Source organism: Dendrobates tinctorius, unplaced genomic scaffold, assembly GCF_039654945.1.
Source record: "Dendrobates tinctorius isolate UK_male_01 unplaced genomic scaffold, ASM3965494v1 ptg000143l, whole genome shotgun sequence".
Classification (NCBI taxonomy): domain Eukaryota; kingdom Metazoa; phylum Chordata; class Amphibia; order Anura; family Dendrobatidae; genus Dendrobates; species Dendrobates tinctorius.
This window is the reverse complement of record NW_027361810.1, coordinates 18,031,706-18,059,287: the sequence shown is the minus strand read 5'-3', so window position 1 is coordinate 18,059,287 and position 27,582 is coordinate 18,031,706. Positions and strand designations below refer to the sequence as shown.

The following is a 27,582-nucleotide window of genomic DNA, read 5'->3' as shown; positions in this document are numbered from 1 at the left end:
TGCATGCTGTGATTATTTCCTTGGACAAAATCAGTCCGAGGAAAAAAAATCGAACATGTGCACGGCCCAATGGAATAACGTGGGAACAAGTGCTATCAGTCAAAACCACGGAGAGTGCACAACCCCTTATTGTAATACATCAAGAGTGAGGGGTGTAGTGCAGACACATCTAGGATGACGGACATTTCACATAAGATGTGATCAAAGAGTAAATGGTTCATAGACCCAATCATAAACCTGGTCATCAACTCGACCATCAATCCTTGTGATGGGGCCTGTGAAGATCTAAATTTGTGGGTTATAATATTTAGATTTGAGAATCCTTATTAGTTGATACCATGGGTAGTAATATTCACTTAGGCGGGTTAATGATGCAACAATTTTTCATTCTTTACACCCATGGTCTTACAGCAATTCTGGATAGATGGCCACAATGCCATACCCCCAGCCCTCAAGATCCTAACCCAGGGCTGGTAGTTCCTCTGCCCCCGTATCATGAGATACCCACCGTCTCACAACTTTTGGTTGGCCCACAACTTTTGCATCTCTTGCCAGTGTAGTCTGTAGCCATAGTCCATGCTCTTCCAGATGAAAGATACCATAACCTTAGCATGTGTATTAAGCTCCAGCCAGCGACAACAAATAGTACAGTTCCAGCAAGTGCAAAAGATGGTGTCAAAGTAAGAGTTTCATCCTTCCACTGGCTCACCAAGGATTAGAACCTCGGTGACTTTGTGGCATCCAGGGCCAACTTACCAAACCAGTAGCACTCTTCTTTTGGCTGGCACCCACAGAGAGGAGGTAGCGACAAGCTTAGGAGGCTGAACGAGCACAGTCAGGGATAACACGAGGTGACCTGATTGTCCCAACCTGGGTTCAGTAATGGTAATTGGAGCAGATCTGTATTCCACCAGATGGAGCCATGGTTCCCTTGGGATGTTCCTGAAGAGTCTCCCTGCAGATGGAGCCTGAGACTTTACACCCACAGGCACCATCCAGGACATTCTTCTACAGGATTGGGATAAAATGAGGGGAGTTAATCTTTCATTGTGCGATCGTTCAGTTAATCTGTATATTCGTTATTAATTTGTGTAGATTAGTAAACTGCAGTGTGCTGATGAAATACGTAATCAGCAGGCATTCACAAATTAACATACAACAAGAGTCAACTTGCAGGCTCCTATGAAACCATGGCTCAGTTGAGGCCTCTGAGACACTAACAAGAGTAATGGATTGATTTCTATACCTGATTACCAGTCTCGTGTCTGGCCTTATGTATAATGGAGAGAGTTGTGCACCTTAAACTGGCAAGCGAGCAAGCAAATCACTGATAAAACACAGGAGTAAGATTGACCTGTGCTCTGTGCTGGAAAAAGTCAGCACTCCTTATAGCTGTGGACTCTGCTCTCCGTCCATTGGTCCAATAGTCTTTTGTCCATGGCGAGCTTCTCACTGAGCTTTTAGCAAATCGATCACTGTCTTGTGGAAGATCAGATGACACTGTTCCAAAAGACTTAACAATGTTTGCAAATACTGTAATGTAAAGTAAAGTATTTGCTAAGTTTTTAAACTTTTTTTATTTACAGTAGATGCTAACGCTAAATTTGGGTTAAAGTTGGGATGTTCCTCTAAACATTTGTAATGGGCGAGTTAAGCCTCTGTCAACGGGGAGGCACAATGCAATAAAGCAGCATTGATTACGGATACATTTTATCTAATTCCTTAACAAGTTAATTGTACAGCAACTGGAACATTCACAATTAAGTATACGATTACGCTGCACAAAAAGAAATGCAGCAAAGGTGGCAAGAAATATCACGAGTCATGGCGACTTTAAGATACGTTTACAATCATAATGTTTCATTCCCGTTACCCTGGAGGCTTGACGCTACACAGAAAATAATGACACACAAAATGTATCAGAGCTGTAGTTAAGCGATCAATTGTTTTTAATTCTCCAGAAAACAAGCGTGCTTCCATTCCATTGCAGAGAGTCACGCACTGCAGCAAGAAATAGCTTATTCCACTCTAGGGCGAAAAACATTGTATACGTCTGTAAAATAAAAAGAAATGGAATAAAGTATGGGTGCTCGGACAGCGTTCTGGTTAACATTGTGGGATATTATGACTTCAGGTTATTCTTTTGATATATTTATCTCAAACACAAGGGGCAGTATAGCTTCAGTGTTTGTCATTTTTGAAGAAAGGGTTTTCTTTTTTGTTCTAACTTTGATGCATTACAAGTTCTGTCCTTAAATGCTGACAGTCAAAACCTCTTTATATATAAATGTGTAGCTATTTTCATTTAACCCTTTCATGACATGCGCCATACATGTACAGCGCATGTCGGGTCTTCCCCTTTGATGTGGGCTTTGCTGCTGAGCCCACATCTTTTCCAGCAGCTGACATGTGCCCCTAACAGCCGCGGGTGGAATTGCGATCCACCCATGGCTGTTAACCTGTTAAATTCCGCTGTCAATCAAAGTAAGCACACCGCCCCCATCAGGTGCAAGAGATCTATTTAATAATGTATCCATGTTGCACTGCAACATTTAGACTCCTGTTTTCCCTGCATACTGAAACTCCTCCCTCCTCCTCATCTCTGAAAATGTAGTTTGTGAAACTAGAAAAGGGGATGGAGACATCCTGATGAAGATTAGGACCAATGCGTTAGGAAAAGTGTGATGAAGCCTCTCACCTGGCTGCTGTTTGTATTGTCTGCAAAACTAATGTCATAATGACAGCGCTGCAGCCAATCACTGATCTCAGCGGCTCATGCCGTCAATTTGAACAGAGTCGCTGACCACAGTCATTGAACGTGACATCAGCACTGTAGGCAATAACAAACACTGGGAGCAACTGCGGCAACCCATTGCTAGTGTCACGTTCCCCGTCCTGAGTGACACGGTTAACAGGCCGGTAACTGATACCACAGGATGCGGCACGTGTAATTGTCCTATGTGACATGGCCCGCAGGCCGGTAACTAAAACAATGAGACGAAGGGAATAGGGAAAACCTGGGTAACAATAACAATGGTGGCCCTGCGATAGGGAATGGGGAAGTGGAGACCTCCTGCACTCCCCTGAGTCAGTGTCTCTACACTCCTAACATTCCCTAGGCCGGTTCCGTACTGGGCGCCGATCAGGAACCTCAAAACCCTGACTTGCCCTGCACCTAAACCCTCACTAGGGAATTGGTCAGTGCGGAAACTAATCCCACCACTGCACTAAACACACATAAGGAAAAGTTAGAAAACAGGGGAACACCACTTAGCTTTGCTCTGTTGCTTATGCTCCCAGCAACAGAGCCCACCACCTGTGTGCATCTTTTCCACCACCGTGTCCATCATCTGGGTGCACTGTCCAGAAACGGATCTTCTCAGCACCATAGTGCTGCCTTGGAGCAAACAGATATAAAGACCGTTGGCACACCTTCTCAAAATGGTGGTGCACAAGTAGGGTCCCAAACCGTATACAAGTGCAAATTAACTTGGCACACACATGTGGAGATGCAAGTGACAATGAAATTTAATGAGTGCAGTACATACAGTAAACGTTTCGGTCAATAATGACCTTCGTCATTGTACTGAAACAAAAAGATTACAAAAAATAAACAAAAGTAAATACAACATAATATTGCTGGGTACAATCGTATTTTAAATAGCATTTTTTGCCGCACACCATACAAATATTACAGCAAACAAACAGGATAATTGGAAATAGGAATCGTATTTGCACTGAAGTACACCAAAATAACAGAGCACATACCTATATACTGTACTGAATGTACTTGTTTAATAGGGTCACCTGTCCTATAAAAGAACAGTATTGCTGTTTAACTATTGAGTTAATTGTCCCCCCAAGATCCCAGTGAGCCCATAGTGATATAGTCATTTTACATACCGCAGGTAACTGTGACTAGGTATAATGGGCTAGTTATCTGTGAAGTAAGGAAAAGCTCAGGATTAGTGGCGTTATCCTAAGAGGAACCTGGTGAGCACTATGCTATACATTTACGAACTACTGTGCCTCACCGGTAAAAGGGTTGTATGATGAGAGGGCATATGGACGCGGTTTCCACCGCTTGTCGTCCGTGTTGTATGGAGTGCGCCCGCTTAGTGCCGGTGTCATATATACATAGAGGCTATTATCTCCCACAGGAAGTTCAGGGGCGGAAGTGCCCTTAGCGTGCGGCTCACCAGTGTCATGCTGCGTTCCACAGACATGGAGGCTGTTACCGCCGACCGGAAGTTCGGGGGCGGAAGTTCCCTAGCATGCGGTTCATCGGCGCCATGCTGCGTTCCACAGCCAGGAAGAGCATGGGAGGAGAGGGGGCGTATATCATTGCTGTCAGTCATGGTGAATTGTTGTCATAATCACAGCGCTATGGTGCTCAGTACGTGTGGCAATAGATATACCGGACATATATGCATTAAGCTGTGCATAGGGTGACGTGCTCAGTGTTGGTCCGTGCTCACAGATAGTGCTTCATAACATTCAATTCCGGGCATTCTGAAATAGAGATTAAGATTATCAGTTTTATAAGAATAACAATCTTGTCATAAAATATGGCATATTAATGGTTATATATGCTGAAAAATATCTGAGACAAGTCAAACAGAAAGAGAGAGACATCGGGAGAACCATTGTGCGAATAGTCATATATAGTAGTATGTTAAGATGTCAAAAAGGATTGCAAATCGTATTCTTTGTTTAACCCCTTCGGTCCCAATGAATTCAATTCATGAATCCAATATGCTTCTCTCCTTTTTAATAGATTAATGCGGTTGCCTCCCCTGCGTGGTAACTGAATCTGCTCTATGACCTGAAATTTCAGTTGGGCAATATTGTGACCCGCTGTGACAAAATGTAATGGGATAGGAAGAAGTAGATTTTTACACCTGATTGTAGATTTATGCTTGGAAATCCTGTCTTTTATGGGTTATGTGGTCTCTCCCACATAGAGGAGTCCACATGGACATTTTATCAGATATACCACAAAAGATGTATTGCAGGTGTAATAATCCTTAATGTCATATCTTTTACCCGTATAGGGATGGAAAAAAATGATTGCCTTTAAGTACATTATTGCACTGAGTGCATTTTAGGCAGGGGAAGGTGCCTGATTTGGGATTCATTAAAAAACGTTGTTTTTTAGGAGGACCTGCAGAGCAGAGATCTGCTCTAACTAGATGGTCTCGTATGTTTCGCGGACGCCTAAAGCAGGGGAGAAATGGTTCCTTAATATTAGGATAGGCCGCACTAAGGAGGTGCCAATGTTTGCGTATGTTGTTATGGAGGCGATATGCTAGGGGATGATAGTCATGGACAAAAGGGATACGATTTTCCATTTTTGGTTTAGGTGGAGCCTCCGAGAACACCATTAATTTTTTGGGGTATCCCCTCTCCATGAACTTTAAGCCCATCTCCTCCATTCGTTGCTCCCGAATGTCCCGATTGGATACTATTCTCTGTACCCTTTTCATTTGAGATTTTGGAATGGCATTTTTCATTTTTGTTGGATGAAAGCTCTCATAATGGAGTAAACTGTTGCGATCCGTGGGTTTGACACATAGATCTGTTGAAAGGATGCCATTTTCGTCTTTGATAACCATGGTATCGAGAAAATTTATTTTTTGATGACTATGTGACATCGTAAAATCTAGGCCCGGCCAAGAGGAACACAAGCGAGAGAAGAAACAGTTAAATGTGTCTAAAGTGCCACCCCAAATGCAGAAGACATCATCAATATACCTCTTCCATACAAAAGCATGTGTGCGGAAGAGATCATCCAAGTAGATGATTTCTTCTTCATAATGCGCTACATAGCAGTTTGCATAAGGGGGTGCAGTGTTTGACCCCATAGCTGTGCCTTTGATTTGAAGATAAAAAGTATCTTCAAACAAAAAATAATTCTTTGTAAGTAGAATCCAGAGGTCACAGCAGAGGTTCACTTGTTCAGGGTTAAAGTCAGATAGTTCCAATAGTCTACACATGGATCTCAGACCCTCTATATGTGGTATTGATGTATATAGATCTTTTATATCAAAGGTGACAAGTAAGGCCTCCTTGGGAATTTGTCCCAGATTTTGGATGAGGTCAAGAAAGGCACCTGTGTCCAATATAAAAGATGTTGCACGTCTGATGAGTGGTGTTAAAATTTTCTCTAGGTATTTTGAGATAGGCGAGAAAATGGACTCAGTGGAAGCTACGATCGGTCTTCCGGGTGGATTCTCAAGGTTTTTATGGATTTTGGGGAGTACGTAAAAGACAGGAATAATTGGATGTTTTTTTGTAAGGTAATCACAGGTTTTTTTTATCAAGAGCCCCTCTGTTGATATATTTCATTAATACCTCCTCAATTTGGTTCTGAATTTCATTGGTCGGGTCTCCCTGTAGGGGTTGATATGTAGATGTATCACCAAGCTGACGGTATATTTCATTTTGATACATGGATTTGTCGAGGACCACCACTGCTTCCCCCTTGTCTGCTGGTTTAATAATTATATCCTTATTATCTTGTAAATTTTTTAGTGCTTGTTTGTCTAATGAGGACATATTTCGAGGGAAGTGGACCCTTCCTTTATTGATGTCATCCCTAAGATTCTGGAATGTACCATCAATGAAGAAAATGAATGTCTCTAGAGCATGTGAGCCAATAGGGGGCCTATAATTGCTCTTGTTTCTAAGGCCTAGGCTATCTGAGGATATAATTGGACTGGGTAGAGTAGACACAGAATTAAAATTTCTCACGTTCTCAGAGAAATGTAGTTTCAATCTTAGTGATCTATAAAATCTCTGTAAATCCATGTCCAAGTTAAATGTGTTGTATTTATAGCTTGGACAGAAGGAGAGACCCTTCTGTAGCAATTGGTGTTCCGCTATGCTCAGACTTTTAGATGACAAATTGATTACAAGTGGGCTGTTACCTGTGAACGAGTCAATCGATTGTAGTCTATGTTTCTCCGTGGATTTTTTCCTCTGCGGGTCCTCTTCTTCTGTTGAGTCGACGTCTCTGTCCTAAGAAACGATTTGAAGGAGCTTGTCTCTCATATTCTGATCCAGAAGTGGAAATATCGGTTGATGACCTCTAATTGGAACGTGGAAAAGAGTTTATAGAGTTGGAGGATTCCCGCCATTTATATACCCTGTTAAGTTCGTAGTCCTCCGTGTCCCTGGCAAACTTGTTTCTTTTTCTTGCTTCCGTGTCCCGGCGGTGTTGTTCTATGATTCCGTTGATTTTGGTCTTCAGGGCGTTAAATTCCTCTGTGGGAACAGAGGAGGCCAATTGACTCTCGATATTATTGATCTCTTCTTTACACTTGGTGATGCCTCGATGCAAGTGCTCTAGCGTGAGAGTTATGAGATCAAAAGAACAATTGTTAATAATCTGTTCAAAACGTGAGCAGAAGTCTTGAGAGTCACTGAAGAGGGTAGGTAGCAAAGGAACACGTAGGCCTCTAGGTATCCTTTGAACCTTTAAATACTCAGAGAGTGTGGCACAGTGTAGTTCAAAATTAGTGCATCGTCTGAGTTCCCTCTCCAGATCCCGTCCCCTAGTTTCCTTGGGGGGGATTTTGAGGAAATCAGTAGATAAAGTGGATTGTGCTATAATATTTGAGGTTTCCTCGGCATTATAGGAAAAGGTTAACGAGGTCATTTGCCCAGTGGAGTGTGCTCAACGTAAAGGTTATACTCAGATATAAAGACCGTTGGCACACCTTCTCAAAATGGTGGTGCACAAGTAGGGTCCCAAACTGTATACAAGTGCAAATTAACTTGGCACACACACATGGAGATGCAAGTGACAATGAAATTTAATGAGTGCAGTACATACAGTAAACGTTTCGGTCAATAATGACCTTCGTCATTGTACTGAAACAAAGAGATTACAAAAAATAGACAAAAGTAAATACAACATAATATTGCTGGGTACAATCGTATTTTAAATAGCATTTTTTGCCGCACACCATACAAATATTACAGCAAACAAACAGGATAATTGGAAATAGGAATCGTATTTGCACTGAAGTACACCAAATAACAGAGCACATACCTATATACTGTACTGAATGTACTTGTTTAATAGGGTCACCTGTCCTATAAAAGAACAGTATTGCTGTTTAACTATTGAGTTAATTGTCCCCCCAAGATCCCAGTGAGCCCATAGTGATATAGTCATTTTACATACCGCAGGTAACTGTGACTAGGTATAATGGGCTAGTTATCTGTGAAGTAAGGAAAAGCTCAGGATTAGTGGCGTTATCCTAAGAGGAACCTGGTGAGCACTATGCTATACATTTACAAACTACTGTGCCTCACCGGTAAAAGGGTTGTATGATGAGAGGGCATATGGCCGCGGTTTCCACCGCTTGTCGTCTGTGTAGTATGGAGTGCGCCCGCTTAGTGCCGGTGTCATATATATACATAGAGGCTATTATTTCCCACAGGAAGTTCAGGGGCGGAAGTGCCCTTAGCGTGCGGCTCACCAGTGTCATGCTGCGTTCCACAGACATGGAGGCTGTTACCGCCGACCGGAAGTTCGGGGGCGGAAGTTCCCTAGCATGCGGTTCATCGGCGCCATGCTGCGATCCACAGCCAGGAAGAGCATGGGAGGAGAGGGGGCGTATATCATTGCTGTCAGTCATGGTGAATTGTTGTCATAATCACAGCGCTATGGTGCTCAGTACGTGTGGCAATAGATATACCGGACATATATGCATTAAGCTGTGCATAGGGTGACGTGCTCAGTGTTGGTCCGTGCTCACAGATAGTGCTTCATAACATTCAATTCCGGGCATTCTGAAATAGAGATTAAGATTATCAGTTTTATAAGAATAACAATCTTGTCATAAAATATGGCATATTAATGGTTATATATGCTGAAAAATATCTGAGACAAGTCAAACAGAAAGAGAGAGACATCGGGAGAACCATTGTGCGAATAGTCATATATAGTAGTATGTTAAGATGTCAAAAAGGATTGCAAATCGTATTCTTTGTTTAACCCCTTCGGTCCCAATGAATTCAATTCATGAATCCAATATGCTTCTCTCCTTTTTACTAGATTAATGCGGTTGCCTCCCCTGCTTTAGGCGTCCGCGAAACATACGAGACCATATAGTTAGAGCAGATATCGGCTCCGCAGGTCCTCCTAAAAAACGTTTTTTAATGAATCCAAAATCAGGCACCTTCCCCTGCCTACAATGCACTCATTGCAATAATGTACTTAAAGGCAATCATTTTTTTCCATCCCTATACGGGTAAAAGATATGACATTAAGGATTATTACACCTGCAATACATCTTTTGTGGTATATCTGATAAAATGTCCATGTGGACTCCTCTATGTGGGAGAGACCACATAACCCATAAAAGACAGGATTTCCAAGCATAAATCTACAATCAGGTGTAAAAATCTACTTCTTCCTATCCCATTACATTTTGTCACAGCGGGTCACAATATTGCCCAACTGAAATTTCAGGTCATAGAGCAGATTCAGTTACCACGCAGGGGAGGCAACCGCATTAATCTATTAAAAAGGAGAGAAGCATATTGGATTCATGAATTGAATTCATTGGCACCGAAGGGGTTAAACAAAGAATACGATTTGCAATCCTTTTTGACATCTTAACATACTACTATATATGACTATTCGCACAATGGTTCTCCCGATGTCTCTCTCTTTCTGTTTGACTTGTCTCAGATATTTTTCAGCATATATAACCATTAATATGCCATATTTTATGACAAGATTGTTATTCTTATAAAACTGATAATCTTAATCTCTATTTCAGAATGCCCGGAATTGAATGTTATGAAGCACTATCTGTGAGCACGGACCAACACTGAGCACGTCACCCTATGCACAGCTTAATGCATATATGTCCGGTATATCTATTGCCACACGTACTGAGCACCATAGCGCTGTGATCATGACAACAATTCACCATGACTGACAGCAATGATATACGCCCCCTCTCCTCCCATGCTCTTCCTGGCTGTGGAACGCAGCATGGCGCCGATGAACCGCATGCTAGGGCACTTCCGCCCCGAACTTCCGGTCGGCGGTAACAGCCTCCATGTCTGTGGAACGCAGCATGACACTGGTGAGCCGCACGCTAAGGGCACTTCCGCCCCTGAACTTCCTGTGGGCGATAATAGCCTCTATGTATATATGACACCGGCACTAAACGGGCGCACTCCATAAAAAACACGGACGACAAGCGGTGGAAACCGCGGCCATATGCCCTCTCATCATACAACCCTTTTACCGATAAGGCACAGTAGTTCGTAAATGTATAGCATAGTGCTCACCAGGTTCCTCTTAGGATAACGCCACTAATCCTGAGCTTTTCCTTACTTCACAAATAACTAGCCCATTATACCTAGTCACAGTTACCTGCGGTATGTAAAATGACTATATCACTATGGGCTCACTGGGACCTTGGGGGACAATTAACTCAATAGTTAAACAGCAATACTGTTCTTTTATAGGACAGGTGACCCTATTAAACAAATACATTCAGTACAGTATATAGGTATGTGCTCTGTTATTTTGGTGTACTTCAGTGCAAATACGATTCCTATTTCCAATTATCCTGCTTGTTTGCTGTAATATTTGTATGGTGTGCGGCAAAAAATGCTATTTAAAATACGATTGTATCCAGCAATATTATGTTGTATATACTATTGTTTATTTTTTGTAATCTCTTTGTTTCAGTACAATGACGAAGGTCATTATTGACCGAAACGTTTACTATATGTACTGCACTCATTAAATTTCATTGTCACTTGCATCTCCACGTGTGTGTGTGCCAAGTTATTTTGCACTTGGAGCAAACAGAGTCCACACCTGCGTGCAGCTGTCCAAAAACAGAGTCCCGCCAATGAGTTCAGCTTTTCTGCCAAAGAGTCCAGCATGCTTGAGTCCAGCTCTCAGCAACAACGTCCAGCATTTTGAGTGCAGCTCTACACCATAGCTGCCACTCCACAATCCATGCATGAACTCCTTGCTGACACCATAACTGCGACTCCACCACGCCATGCCAGCCCTCCTTGCAGACACCATAGCTGACACTCCTGGACTCTCACTGCCCGTGACTCTCCTTTAGCTCCATCCTTTACCCTTTTGATGCGAGTGGTCACCCTGACATCCAGAAGACACTGAGCTGAGCTTGGGGTGCAGCTTCATTGATGAGCTGTAACGTCAAGGAGGTATACCACAGGTCACTGAAGCTGCGGTTTCAACAGGCTGCTCATTGTGAGCGCCTGATGAACTACGGTGACCTCAATGAGATCACCGCTAGCACCGTACGAAAATTCTCACAGTGCTAGCAGTGGTGCTATGAAAGTTAGCCAAGTTCATCGGCCAGCTCACAGTGAACTGAGCTTAAGAACAGGTTCAATGACCAGCGGTAACCTCTATGACATTACCGCTCATCACTGAAGCTCAGTATTTAATCAGTAATTTTCATCAGTGTTTGTATGTCATAACTAGGAGTGGAACAATCAGAGGAAACGTATAATAGAAACACGTCACCACTTCTGTATTTTTCACGCACTCTTGGTTTTGGCTTATAAATACTGAGCTAAAATACTGATGAAATATATAGAGACACATGTTCTGTGTTTTTGAGACATTCTGATTTTGGCATACAAATACCGATGCAAAAACACTGATGTGTGAATAAAGCCACCAATGGAATATATTGATCAGAGAAAAAGTACAAAAAAATATTCCTCCTTCCATCTCTCTGTATCTGCAGAACCAGAGGTGCCAATTTGACATTTTATTTTTATGGACAGCCTATGAAAAATTAATATATGCAACTGTGTCAACATCCCATAATTCTGATATGAAGACATCAGCTGCGTTCACTGCAAACTCTAAAATTATGATAATTACTGTTAAAATGATCTGGATAAGTTTCTTCACCTTCAAAAAAATCACGGACGCCTTCAATCTTTTTTTACAGACCGGGCAAAATTGTGCCCTATATTTACAAACTCTCATGGCATTTCTGGATTGTTGGAAATCCCTGTGCAATACTTAAAGGGGTGGTACAGGACTAGAAAAAGAAAACATGTCTGCTTTCAGAATCAGCTCTAGCAATACATTCTGACCAGGCAACTCTGCTTCAGTGATGCTCAGTTGCAATACCAGGCACAGCCCATGGTCAGGGTTGATGTTGTTTTTGGAAAAAAACAGCAATGTTTTTCTATCGCATGACATAACCTCTAACATGACAATTAATTACGTTGATCACCTATTTACGTCTGTTCAGTGGGCATTAATTATCTGAATAAAGGTGCTACAGTTACTCGCATGCCCTCCATTATTTCATTTGGAGCAATGCCGTACATGGGTGACTAATTGCATAGCCAACACAGAGGAGTTCAGTGAAACTTTGTAGTCCCTTTATTCATAGCCCTTTTATTATTTTACATTATTATACATTAATACTACAATCCTAAAAAGCATTGAACCCATAGCTTCCATTTTCTTATGTGAGTAAACTCCCAGGATAGAAAACACACCGCTACCAGTAAAAATCAGCATAAGACATTCCATCAGATTCTCTGTTATCTGCCATTGTAGGGACCATGCCACATTTAGCATGATCTGTGGTCAGCGTGTTACATAGCAGATGTAGCTGAGCAGATAAATGTGTAGGATTGTTGTTAAATACTTACCATAACTTGCATACTATTTATTTGCAATTCTGTTCTTTTTATCTTTGGGAGTCCAGTGTGTGGTCCTATTCAAAGGTAGACAGTTTTCACTGTATGTTTTCAATCACTGAATAGGACAGCCCACTGGACTCCCAAAGAATAAAAGGACTATGGAAAAGTCAGACGGCCGTGTAACTCTGATGAGGATCGCAACGCAATGCTCAGACAGGCCATCTTCTCTCCTGACCCGTGTCTGACAGCTGCATAGAAATACGTTCTGTCACGCACGGGTCAGGAGAGCTCCTGGCCAGTCCGAGCTTTGCGTTGCGATCCTCATATGAGTTATACGACTATCTTACTTTTCACTTAAAGTAAATAAAATCAACGTCAAACGTCAAATCAAAGTCAGAAGCCCATGTAACTCGGGCAAAGATCGCAACACAAAGCTCAAACTGGCCATCTCCTCTCCCGACCCAAGCGTGACAGCTGCATAGAAATACACACTGTTATGCGCTGGTCGGGACAGCTGTCAGCCACTCAAAGCTTTGCGTTTTGATCCTCATCTGAGTAATACGGCCGTCTGACTCTTGCCTTAAAGTGAATAAAATCTAAGTTTCGGAATTAGGGAAAAGTCAGACGGCCGTGTAACTTGGACAAGGATCGCAGTTCAATGCTCGGACTGGCCATTGGCTCTCTTGACCCGAGTGTGACAGCTGTGTAAAAATACATGCTGTCACACTCGGATCCTGGCCAGTCCGAGCTTTGTGTTGCGATCCTCATCTGAGTTATACAGCCATCTTACTTTTCCCTTAAAGTGAATAAAATCAACATTTTGGAATTAAAGAAAAGTCAGACGGCCGTGTAACTCAGGCAAAGGTCACAACACAATGCTCAAACTGGCCATTACCTCTCCCAACCCAAGCATTACAGCTACATAGAAATGCATGCTGTTACACTCAGGTCAGGAGAGCTGTCGGTCAGTCCAAGCTTTGTGTTGTGATCCTCATCTGAGTTATACGGCCGTTTGACTCTTGCCTTAAAGTAAATAAAATCTAAATTTTGGAATTAGGGAAAAGTCAGATGGCTGTGTAACTTGGACAAGAATCGCAAAGCAGTGCACTGACTGGCCATTGGCTCTCTTGACCCGAGCGTGTCAGCTGTGTAGAAATACATGCTGTCACACTCGGATCCTGGCCAGTCCGAGCTTTGTGCTGCGATCATCATCTGAGTTATAAGGCCATCTTAAAGTGAATAAAATCAATGTTTTGGAATCTTTAAAGACAAAGTTATATGTTAAGCTGCTCTGCTCCTCTTGCTCTCTACCTCTGCATGTACAATATGACAGGTTTCCTTTAAGGGCATTACAATTCTGTACAATATTACCAGCATTTTTACTTTATTAAAAAAATGTTTTCTATTATTATTGAGTTGAATCCTGAAATATTGCAGAGCTTCGTACAACCAATACATGCTACTTTGGCAGCAAAGTTAAATACATGGTGTAAATTAAGCAAGCCATCTTCTTCCCCCTTAGGCTCAGATATTAGCACATATAGCCATCTGCTTACTGGAAAGTGTTGTTCTTGTTGAGCTCCACCACTGATTCTAATACTGGCTCTGCAGCTGCTGTTTGTATTCCATTCATTTGCTGTAGATTACTCATTTGCGTAGGATCAGCCGCAGCTAGCCCGGGCGCTATTTACAACATGGAGGTTGCCGTGAAACATCTGAAACCTCAAACATAATTCTGCAGTTGGTTTCAATGTCTCTTACAGTTTTCCTTTTGTATTTTATAGTGTTCTATTGTTTACAAAATGTGTCAGACGTTTATACGTAACGCCACGACCAGGAAGAGATGACATTTCGCCCAATACTGCATCTGTCGTGTGACTCCGAACCAGCCAAAGTCATTCAGTTTCTTGCCAGTGGAAGATTACAATATTATTAATCCTATGTTGTCACAAAATATTGTAAAAGCTTATGGTGCTTTAAACCTCCTTTGAGATTAAATCCGCTGGTTTGGGTACGCCAGATTCTCTTCATGGAAAATGGACTTTAAAATCAGTGTTAGAATGATGAAATGTATCATTACACCATTACGGGTTGTGTTAGTGAACCAGACTGGCAGAGCACACTGTATATAGCATATTACCAAGGCTTAGTAAGGGAAGAATGGATGCTGCGAAAAATAAAAATTGGTAAGGATGAACTTGCACGCAGATATACTTGCAAAAATATTCAAAAGTAATTTATTATGTATATACAGTTGCAAATGTGAGCAAATCTTATGCAATTCAAATTCACCATCTTTCCTGATTTGGTTGCAAATCGAAAACACTCCAAAAGCTCCAAAAGCACTGAAAAGGCGAGCATGTGAATGAACTGTAAGGCAATATACACACTGAGTGTTTCGAGGAGTTTGTGGAGCAGAACTTAAACAGAAACTCTCCATGTCCTCCTCCAAAGCTCAAAACTCCTCCAAAACTTTGAGCTTTTGCTTCGTTTGACATTGGCCCAGATTCATCAAGACTGGCGTTTTTCATGGTCGTCTTGATGACGTGGCGTGGTGGAGCCAGATACTCTTGAATTATTAAGAGGTGCACACTTCTTAAAGAGAATCTTTCAGTAGATTTTTGCTATGGAATATGAAAGGAACATGATGTGGGACCAGAGACCCTGATTCCAACGATGTGTCACTTACTGGACTGTGTTTTGCTGTTTCAAAAAAAATCAGGGTTTTATCAGCAGGAGATTAACACTACAGGACTACTAGGTGTCTTATGTCTCCTGGTCCAAACATGCCCTCACCACTTATTAGCAGCTTTCTGTGCACACTGCATGTTGACAGAAATGTTACAGTAGTGTGGGCAGGGTTATACACAGCTCAGCTGTCACGCACAGTGTTGAAAAGAATTAGGACAAAATGAAGGGATAAAGGAAAGTGAGACCAACACTGGAGAAGGTGGAAGTGGAGACCCCTAGGCAGATGTAAAGTCACCCTGTCTGCTCTAAACATCCCTATATAGGTTCTGCACTTATCGCTGAGCAGGAACCCAATCCCTTCCTAACCCTGGCGATGAACGCTACTTAGGGAATGACGGGATGAGCACTAATTGATCCCCACTACCACTAAAGACAGCTGGGATAGATGAACAAGGGGAACATTTATCTTGAGAAGACTCAGAGATGTAACACAGACATCATCCAGCAGCACCAAATAGGAAGATAGCCAACTGCTATAGCTCCAAGCCTCAACAAGAGGAAATGGAAATATCACCATGAACTCCCAGCAGCAGACTGGGAGTCTATAAACACCCTGGTCCAAGTGTGTAAATTAGAGCTGGAGAAAGGTTGCCACTGGGTCAAAGAGTCAGAAGGGCTAAAATGGTGTCTGAAAGGCCAAATGCAGAGACCTTCTGCAGCTAGATGCAGTGCGACTATCTGCAGCCTCTGGCACACCCGTGACATCATCATTCTGAGCTCTGCTAGATCTGCAGCAGGGAAACCTGTGATCATTTCATAGCTGCTGCACCAAGTAAACTAAGTGATAAAACGCTGGAATTAGGGTCTCAGACCTAACATCATACTGCTGTCAGGTTACATAGAAAAACTTGCTGACGGATTCCTTTTAGTGAATCTACTGCAGTGTTTCCCAAACTCTGGTCCTCACGGACCCCCACAGGTCATGTTTTCAGGATTTCCATAGTATTGCCCAGGTGGTGGAAGTATAATCAAGACATCAGGAATTATCTCACCTGGGCAATACTATGTGAATAAGGTCCTGGGAAAGAAAAGAAGAGGGGAAAAAAGGAGAGCGCTATCTAAGCGTAGTGGATGAGTCAATTCAGTTTGGTGAGAAAAATACAACTTAAAACTTGCTCACCTTGTGTGGTTGTGCAAAGAGGAACAACACTGGGAACAGTTTGCAAACAAGGGTGATCCTTCCACCGGTGTGCTTCCCGTCTGTAATAGCATGGAGTTAATTTTCCTTTCCCAGAAAGAAATTTTCCTCCACGTGATATTGCGAATAAAGAAGTTTCAGGGCACTTCCTTCAGAGGATCTTTGAGCCAATTTGGAGCAAGAAGGTTATAAAGCCAAATAACTGAGTATCTCTGATGTTAAATCAGATGATATTTTATTGGCTAAGTAAAATGCAAAATTTTTTAAAAAACAATTAAAATATTTTTTGTTATTAAAAAACACAACGCGTGTATGATACACCTGATGAAGGCCTACACGGCCGAAACGCGTTGTGTATTTTTATAACAAAAAATGTTTTAATTGTTTCTTAAAAAATTTTGCATTTTACTTAGCCAATAAAATATCATCTGATTTAACATCAGAGATACTCAGTTATTTGGCTTTATAACCTTCTTGCTCCAGATTGGGTCAAAGATCCTCTGAAGGAAGCGACCTGAAACTTCTTTATTCACTGGGCAATACTATGGAAATCCTGAAAACATGACCTGTGGGGGTCCGTGAGGACCGCAGTTTGGGAAGCACTGATCTAGTGCATCTTAAATGTGGCATGTGCTTGCTTGTGCTCCTTGCCACAAATCTTACCCCTGTTGGTGACTGGAGTAAGATTTGTGTGATAAAAACAACCCCCCCCTCCATCCTGCATTAGTTCCACCCACTTTGTTGGAGCAGAGTAAAAATGCTATGAGACTTCCCAATTTTTGCCCAAATTGCAATACTTTAAGGCAGCCAAGCGTTGGGTCAAAATTTTGCAATTTTTCAAAACTTTGTATGCACAATTTCTGACGTAAAAGCTTTGGTTAATTGGGCCCTTTGTGGGCACATAGCCGAGATGCACTGATTAATCAAAACTTTTTGCTCCCATATATAAACAAAGAATAAGAAACTATAGAATGAAGGCTCAATAATGTGTTTGGCCAGTGCTGCTTCCCCTGGAATTAATCTTTAATGTATGTGCAATGCATTAATGGATTCAATAAGACTAAAAAAAAATATAACCTAACCAATTCTTCCATAAGAGGAATCAGTAAAAGGTGTAACGAATACCTCTGACCCCAATTATAAGAACAATACCAAGAGTGGCTTCAAGTATATGTCACCCTCTGACCAGAAGCAAAACGCTACTTCAAAAGAAGTCACGAGGCGACACATGTTCTGGAAGGTCAGATCAAGTAGGAATGATGATGGAAATGTAGCAATAACACCAAAATATAAAAGCCTTACAGATTTAGAAAAAACCTGCCAAACATGTGATTTTTTTTCATGTCTTTTTCATTTTCTTGTCTTCTATATTTTTTTGGGTGCCAAATTCTTAGAAAAGGAGCGCATGCTTCCTAATTTTTGTGTAAAGTAAAAAATGCTCTTTCTTCTGTCTTTGACCTGTTTTGCGACTTTTTAATGTATAAACTTGCACTTTTCGTACAATGGTGAAAAAATTGCTACAAAATAACTTTCATAAATAAAATTACTCTAAGAAAAAACTAGAGGACACATGGGTCAAATTTTGCCACTTTATAAAAAAAGTTGCATTTGATGAATCGGTGTAAGGGAAGAATGAGCTGGTCGTATTACTTGGACAGGGATCGCAATGATCGGACTGGCTGTTGGTCCTCCTGAAATGTGTGTGACAGCTGCATAGAAAAATATGATGTCTTGCTTGGGTCGGGAAAATCGGTGGCCAGTCCAAGCATTGCGCTGCCATCCCTGTCCGGGTTATGCAGTCGGCTAACTCTCCTCTAAAACATCTGGAAAAACCACATTGATTTAATCATAAGAAAACTAACCAAACAACAAAAGACAACTTTAAAAAAGTGCAGATCTCTTGATGAATTTGTCACAAAATGAGAGATAAAAACTGATGAAAATGCAATAATGTATAGAGTCCATAGTATCATAAAAGACACGTACCAAGACATATGGAGCTGGTGGAGCTCAATAGATCCCGGCCAAATTTATGCCTCAAGAACACCCCTTTGGCACACATCTAGCCATTGAAATATACGATGGGTACAAAATGAATTATATATTTTTTTCAAAGCACCAAAATCAGTAAGTTGCCTGCAGACATGACATGATTGCAATTAATTCAAAGAATGGTTAGAATTGAAACAAGCACAAAAACAGTTTATATAAAAATGCAGAAAATATGAGCATCTGCCGGACGTGCCATACAGCACAATAAAGCAACCTATAAGATGTTGAGGCGGCCAATGACAGAGTTGGTTTGGCCCATATGACTTACAATAATGACTTTTCTTACCCATCATTAGTGCTTCTATGGTAACAGTGATGGATTTTTTTTTCCTTTGTAGATAAATAATATTGCTCACAAATTGACTAATAATGTTCTATATGGGTAACATTACAAATACATAAATTAAAGAGACTCTGTAGTAGGAAAATGAATAAAATGACATACGATCACAGAAAAGCAAATCATTCCTATAATCTGCTCATTGTTGAACATCATTAGTATACAATATACAGTTGAAACCAAACGTTTCCGTCCACTATATATAAAGACACATCTGCAGGTTTTTCTCAATATCTGACATAAAATCAGAATAAACCTTTCCCGTTTTAGGTTAATTAGGATTACCATAATTATTATTTGCCAAATGCTAAAATAATGAGGGAGAGAGAATGTTTTAAGGCATTTTTATTACTTACTGCAAAGTCAAAAGCTTGCTTCCATTTCAATAGTATTTGGTACCATTGCCCTTAAGCTGAATGACTTGGGTGAAACGTTTGGGATATCCTTCCACAAGCTTCTCACAATAGTTGGTTGGAATTTGGGCTCATTCCTCCTGACAAAACTGGGGTAACTGATCCAGGTCTGTAGGTCGCCTTGCTCACACCGGAATTTTCAGCTTTGCCCATAAATTTTCAATAGGATTGAGAACAGGGTGTCTCGATCCATCCTTGGATCTGTGGCAGATCTGCATCCTCACATATAAACCTTTTTTTCCTTTCAGGCCATCGGTAGTTAATGTCAGTTTTTCACCCCAGTGACCGCTGGTGTAACTACATGGCTATTGGATTTGCTTATGCAGGTGGTTACCACTCCCATCTCCCTTGAAAGGGTCACCTGGTGGATCAGCTGACCGTTGGTGTTAGAGGTCATTCTTCAGTGACCACGCAGGGGAGAAGGAGCTTGCTGGGAGTGGTGGTGCCTCAGCTGTTCATGGTGTATCTGGTGTCGTGATCCTGCTGTGCTTTACAGCAGAAAGCTAAGTGTTGTTTGTCTTTACCTTGCTTGTCATATCTACCTTTTGTGTTGTATTAGTGCAGAGGTGGGACCAGTGTCCGCACTTGCCAATTTCCTACTTAGGGATAGGTGCAGTGCAAGCGAGTGCTAAGGTATCCTGCTCAGCGACGGTTTGAAAGAAACCGTATAGGGACGTCAGGAAGTTCAGGGCACATCCTTAGGAGAGTGCAGGAGGTGTCCATTCCCCCATTCCCTATTGCAGGGCCCACCATTATAAATGTGTCCCCGGTGTTCCCTTGTTTGTTGTGTTGTTGGTGGGTCGTTTCATACCTGGTCAGTCACTATCATGACACAGGGCTTTGTGATGGCCACTCCAAAACATTGACTTTGTTATCCTTAAGCCTTGTTGTTAGCATTTTGTCAGTATGCTTCTCGTCATCATTGTCCATATGGAAGACCCATCTCCTCCCATGCTTTGACTTCCTGGGTGATGTCTTGAGATGTTGCTTCAGTATTGCCACACAATCTTCTTTTCTCATGATGTCATCTATTTTGTGAAGTGCCCGAGTCCCTCCTGCAGCAAAACAACAATACAACAACATGATGCTGCCTCCCCCGTGCTTCACAGTTGGGATTATGTTCTTAGGCTTCCAAGCTTCTCCCTTTTTCCTCCAAATGTAGCGATGGTCATTATGCCCAAAAAGTTCAGTTTTAGCTTCGTCAGACCACAGAACATGTCTCCAAAAAATACAGTCTTTGATCCTGTGTGCATTTGCAAACATTAATCTGGCTTTTTTCTGTTTCTTTTGGCGTATTGGCTTCTTCCTGGCAGAGTGGCTTTTCAGCCCATGTTGATACAGTACTCGTTTTAATGTGGATATTGACACAATCTTACCAGCTTCCGCCATTATCTTCACAAGGTGTTTTGCTTTTGTCCTTGGGTTGATATGCATATGTCGGACCAAAGCACGTTCATCTCTGGGGCAAGGAACCCGTCTCCTTCCTGAGTGGTATGATGGTTGGACATTCCCATCTTGTTTGTATTTGAGTATAATTGTTTGCACAGATGAACGAGGCACCTTCCGGTATCTTGAAACTGTACCAAGGATGAGCCAGACTTGTGCAAGTCCACAATTCTCTTCCTGATATCTTGGCTAATTTCTTTACACTTTCTCATGATGCTACACAACAAAGCAGTGTGTTTCAGGTGTGCATTAAAATACATTCACAGGTGTGTCTCTAATTAACTCAGATGTTGCCAAAATCAGAAGCTTCCAAACACATGACATCATCATATGGGCAGTCCAGAATTTTTTAAAGGCATAGTATTCTTAGTGTATGTAAACTTTTTACTTTGCAGTAACTAGTCAAAATGCCATAAAAAATTCTCTCTCTCTTATTATTCTGGCATTTGGTAAATATTAAAAATTATGGTAATTCTAATTGCCCTAAAACGGGAAAGTTTTATTCTGATTTCATGTCAGATATTGAGAAAAACATGCAGATGTGTCTTTATATATACTAGATGGAAACTTCTAGATTCAACTGTAAATATAAATAATGAGGGGCAAATTGAGAACAACTTTACATTTCTTCCGAATTAATGTTGAGTGTTACATCATGTGTGAACCTTGTTGTATGGTGTGCATAAGGCACATTATGCTGTATATATAGATATACTGTACATATACAAAAAATAGCAAAATCCAGCTTCTTAAAACTGCATAAAATTTATGCGAAAAAGCCAGGCTCTGACTAAGAACGCTGTGTACGTTTAAAACGCATTGTTCTACATGTAAATGCAATGCAAGTTTTAACTGACTTTTTCCAATAAATTCTCTGCTATTTTAAGAAGCTAGATTTTGCTATTTTTCATATCACAAGTGGTCCATTGGCTTCCACGCATCTGCATGCATATAGCCACCTGGGTGAGCTAGTTAAACATCCTTCTGTGCATATATATATATATATATATATATATATATATATATATGTTAGGAACGGTGGAACGCACTAAATAAAAATAATAAAAAAGTGCGTTCGCCACTCGGGGTCCACCGTGCAGAAGGTGTTACAACCGCTGCTGAGTAATGGCAGACGTGCAATATAGCAATATAATGCGCACGGGTTCAACTTCACCCGAAGTGTGCAGAGCGGGCTCTGTTCACACACAGAGGCGCCGCAACAAAAACATACAAAAAGGCTGAGCCTGTTAGAGTCAAAGGCCTCAGGTATATGCACACATGGTATAAGGTCACAGGAGCAGGAACTAAGACAGAGGGGCTGCATCCGTCTAGACCTACCGTGTGTGCGGCGTCACTACTGCGAACGCCAAGAAGGGTTGCAACTGCAGCGCGGCGCAGGACACTGCCGCTGGATGACACAGCTACAAGCAGGCTCTATGTCGGACGCTAGTGCAGAGGTGCGGTGTGCACAGTGGCCTAAGGCTTGCCACAGACTGGCGCAGACTACTGAACTAATTCCCTAACCACATGCGTAATATCAAAGGGAAGGGGTTTCATAATAAGTCAGTCACCAGACTCATACATCACCATTCACATATAGCAGTATAGTCTATACTAGCGCATGGCGGAACGGCCATGCGCGCTTTTTATAGCATCCGGGACCTTCCGGAAGCTTCCAGATCTCCGAGATGGTCCAATGAGATCTGGAGCAGGACCTGAGCACATGACTCCCGATCTCCAATGGGAAACCGTCTCATGAGCATGCTCAGTAGGAGGACAGAGGCACTTAGCCCCTGGAGAGATTTGTTGCAAGGCAATCTCCTCTGCGGTAGATAAAGAGCAAGAGACCGCAGAATGTAAGGGTCTGGATTCCTGCAGGAACCTGACTCCTAACATATATATATGTATATATATATATATGTATATATATATATATGTGTGTGTGTCTATATATATTTACTTATTTATTTTTTGGTAGCCTCTTTTATCTGAATGAGTATAAACTTATATATAAGTATATATACATACTCTATATTCAAAGATATTGAACATTTGCGGAATCACCGCATCCTATCCATAGACTGGGTTATTTATCTTGCGGAGACAGAGCGTCTCTGCTAGATAAATAGACAAGCTGCGGTCTGTAAAGACACGCCACATGTCCATAATTTAGGGTGTGTCACCCGCGTCCCTGCAGGCATAGTGGAGACGGGATTTCGTAAAATCCCTTCCACTATGCTGTTACATCTGGACGCTGCGGATTGAATGCTGCGGCTGTACGCAGCGTCCAATCTGCAGCAAATCCTGATGTAATCTTGAACGTGGAAACATACCCTTACATTCCGTGGACATAGTTTTGCTTTGCATTAAAAAAAAGCATCCTTAAAAACACAGGAATACAGAAAAAGTTGGCTTTAAAAATCTCCTGCATCCATTATTCATTACAATCAGATGCAAGTTCTGCTCTCACTGCACACAGTTTGTCCTTTTCTTCTTGAAAAATAATTTTGCTTTTAATTGGACGCAGATGTAGAAATGCTTGGCATCTTTTTTTTTACTTTCGGTAATCGAAAATATTTAATTGTTAATTCAAGTGCACAGATTTGCAATGTGCTTAAAATCATTCCAAGGTCAAACACTTGCACGTTCTAAAGAGGAAGCTCTGCTATCTGTGTGCTACTTGTGTTTTTACGATTTGTAAATGTGATATAACCTTGATTAGCTCCAGCCCAATGATGGTAAAGAGCTTTGTTGCTGCCATCTTTCTTGTTCCCTCCCAATTCATTATGTAAACTTTTTGTAAACATTCTAAATTACGTTTATGTTTCAAAAAAATAAAACTCAACTCTGCGTTTCGGCACCGATGAACGAGGATGCTGACCCCCGATAGATAATTTACCCGCATGAATTAAATATTTATGGTTGGCAGTATGTATCAAATTGCTCTTAGTCCATTTTATTATTGTCTGCATATTGTCCTCGAGGCCGAATTCTAACTACATGCATGTTATTGCATCCATATTTTAGCCAATTTTCATGGCAGTAACACGTCCTACGTAGATTCTTGTGGGTTGTGTTTGTTTTAGACGCCTGGATGAAAATTGAATTGAAAGTTATTTTCTTAAATAAAATGTGTGACATTTGATATTAGATAGGAAATAACCAAGTAATTTTTTTTTCTGGTATATATGTATCGCCCACATATTCTGAATTCTGAATTCAATTACAAGCTTATGTGCCTTATTCAAAGGTGCCAACTAGAGATGAGCTGATCAGGCAAAATTTGAATTTGCCGGTTTGCACAGTTTTTCCCAAGAAATTTAATTTGCTAAAAAATTATTCTCTGTGAATTTAATGCCCATTTTTATGCTCTGGGGTCTATGTAGATCCCAGAGCAACCCAGACCCCAGAGCCTTGTAAATGTAACATATATAGAACATAAAATAACTCATGCTCACCTCATTCCTCACGTCTCTAGCTCCTTCAATATTATGCATTGCTTGTCTGTTCCTTGCCGCATCTTCAGAATGCCACCACTAGCGCAGAAGGTTCTATACCTGCGTGCGTGACATCATGGCTCTGAGACCTTTTACGTTCCTACATGGAATACACCCGGACTTTATCAAAGCTGGGAATATCATCATAAGCGGCAGTGATTTGAAGATTCAGCAAGGACTGGACAGGAGACGCACAAGGGCCAGGGAGGTGTGTACAAAGATTTTTTTTTAGATTGTTTTTAACATTTCGGAAGCTTCTTAGGGTGTAGAATAATGGTGGCCAGTGGTTGAAATTTTGCCAAATCTGAAAAAAAAGCTAATTACAAAAAATCTAGCTTTTGGTGAAAGAAAATTTATGTAAAATTCAAGTACAATTCAATTACACTCAAATTTATTCGCTTATCTCTAATGCTAACCTGATATTTTTTATTTTCCTTCTGGAAAGTTGTAATAAAAAATTACAACCATCAACATTTTTTACAAAAAAATTAGAAACCATAATGAATAATAAAGGTTGTGTGAGTGATGTATGTCCAAAGATAATTATAATAGTGAGATAAAGTTTGTAATAGGCTTCTCAGTAAAATAATAATTACAATCACAAAACTGTAAGCTCTTACCTGGTGAGGTGGATCTTCAAAGACCTTAATCCAGGAGGAATTATAATGCAGCGCAGACAGGTGGCACTGTTGCAGTTAAGCTGGGTAATCGCAACAAGAATGGAAATGTTAGAACAATAACAACTGGAGATGCTGTGTTGGCTGTGAGGTTCAATGTAACAAAGCTGGATTTGTCACAGAGTCTAATGTAGAACTAGTAGGGTGGTGCTGCAAAATTAACCAGTAGCATAGCAGGCTGGCCCTTTGAGAAAGCCCAATGCAGAACTGGCACAGGGGTATAAGAGAGCTAAACAGGGCATATTGTAGCATAGTGTAACCAGTATTGTCAGAAAGTACTCTGCAGAATAGCAGGGCTGCGTTTGTCAGAAGGTTAAATAGTTCACAGTAAAGGTGTGAACATTTACTACTTGAATACTCAGGCGTCAGTTCACCACTTGAGTTTGCCTATAAGGCAATGTTTCTCATCTCCTGTCCTTAAGGCCAACAAAAGATCATGTTTTCAGGATTTCCATTCACATTGCACATGTGATAGAATTACCATCTGGGCAATACTAAGAAAATCCTGAAAACATGACCTGTTGGTGGGCCTTGAGGACAGGAGTTGAGAAACACTGCTATATGGCCTAACAGTGTGACATCACAAGAGCATGGTGGGTTGCACTGGCAACCCAAAATGCAGAACAGCAGAAAGCCACATGGAACACAAGGAGCCTTGAGCCCCTGGCATGGTGCCAGGGCAGGTGACCATCACGGACACTGAAAAAAATGATCTAATTTTTATGGTTTATCCAGTTGACAACCCCAGCCTCATTGCATGTGATTTGATGTAATTTTTTTAAGTTGGCCAAATACAGACGAGGATCCTTGATAAGGAAAGTCTAAAAATAAGACTGAAAGGGGTATACTAAATATGGATCTTCATCACCTGAAAGCTGATCAGATAGCTGAGAAACATTATCAAATGTTATCAATGGGGGTTCCGAATGCTGGAACTCCCACTATCTTTAGGAGAGGTGACTTAGTCCTTTATCCTGAGAGTTGGAGAAGTTGTGTCAAACAGTGGCCAAACGTGCATGCTGATACTCAATATACCCACAAATGTTGGGGTAGAGGACAAAGATCCTCATTTTATAGTGATTATTATAATTATTACTATTATTTATCTTTAGAGCCACATTGAATCCATGGTGCTGTACATGAGAAGAGGTTACATTCAAAAAACAAATAGAAATTATGGTGTACAAACTAACAATGACAGACTGGTAAAGAAGGCAGAAGGCCCTGCCCTTGCGGGCTTACAGTCTACAGGGTGTTGTGGAAGCACAGAGTAGGCTGGGGGGCTATGGCAGCTCCAGTGTGGGTGAGGTGGAAGGGGGTCATTGCAGGCTATATGTTTTCTTGAAGAGATGGATTTTCATGTCTGGACTGAAGGTTCTGAAAGTGGGAAACAATCAGACATGTTGAGGCATAGAATTCCAGAGGACAAGGGACACTCAGGAGAAGTGTTAGAGATAGCTGGATGAGGTGTGAACGACTGTAGAGGTGAGAAGGAGGTCCTGGGAAGACCGGAATTTACATGTGGGAAGATTTGCTATGTCTCATCCTGTAAATATCAAAGTGATGATGTCCTATCCTGTAAATACTGCAGTTGAGAAATGTTCATGATGGGAACATCACTTTAAAGTTCTTCTTTGGTATTCCATTCTAGTTTTAAACTTTAAAAATATTCAAAAGCTGCAATGATATTGTGCTATTGGTTTATGTGAAGTTATGTTTGCTAGTGAATTCTTGAATTTTCTTTTTTACTAAGTCTTAATCCTCTCAAATTAAACACTATACTTGTACAAACATGAATTGTTAGATAGTTATAGAAGTAAAAGTTTCTCCCAGACCTTATGTCTAAAGGCCCCATTACATTTAGCAATGCACCAGTGATCCCGACCACGATATGACCCGGTCAGGATTGCTGGTACATCGCTAATTGGTCGCTAGTGAGCTGCCAAACAGGCAGATCTCACTAGCGACGCAGCGATGCTCGGCGGTCGTTACTCACCTGTCAGACTCGGCGAAGGTGACTTCTTCCGCCCGGGTCCATGGCTCACTCATCGGCGCCAGCAGGAAGCAGATGACTAGAAATGGACCAGGCCGATCTTGCGCGATCAGCGATAGCCAGCGGGGGGGGCGGTCGGAGGTGAGTGTCACTTGTAGCGATATCGCTAGCGATATCGCTGCTGCATCACAAAATCGGTGACGCTTTAGCGATATCGCTAGCGATATCGCTATGTGTAACAGGCCCTTAAATAATTACCAAGGCACTTCTGCCAAATGAGAAAACACCAGTATTGTAACTGGCACATAGATGGTGTGGGACTGTTACAGATTTTGCCTTGGGGTCCTGGAGTTTCAACTAAAGACCCCAAAACATATTAGATAACTGTGACTTTAATGATTGATGGACAGCCAGCTATCTCTCACAAATTCCTCCTATAGAAGATTGCTCACTTGAGTGTTTTAGCGTTCTCTACAAGAGAGTCGCTATCATACTCCTCTCGGAAAACAAGAAGTTTGGATCTTTGCTTCCCTTATCATCACATCAACTGTGTGCAGAAAGTCTGGGGGACCCTCATACTCATTAGAT

The 27,582-nt window shown here is 41.4% G+C and overlaps 1 protein-coding gene across 1 annotated transcript in view; it reads left to right on the top strand.

Annotated features, from left to right (window-relative positions):
* LRP1B (LDL receptor related protein 1B) overlaps positions 1–27,582 on the top strand; it is a 1,871,059-nt gene that overhangs the window by 1,072,919 nt on the left and 770,558 nt on the right. The gene's annotated exons all lie outside the window — the stretch shown is intronic.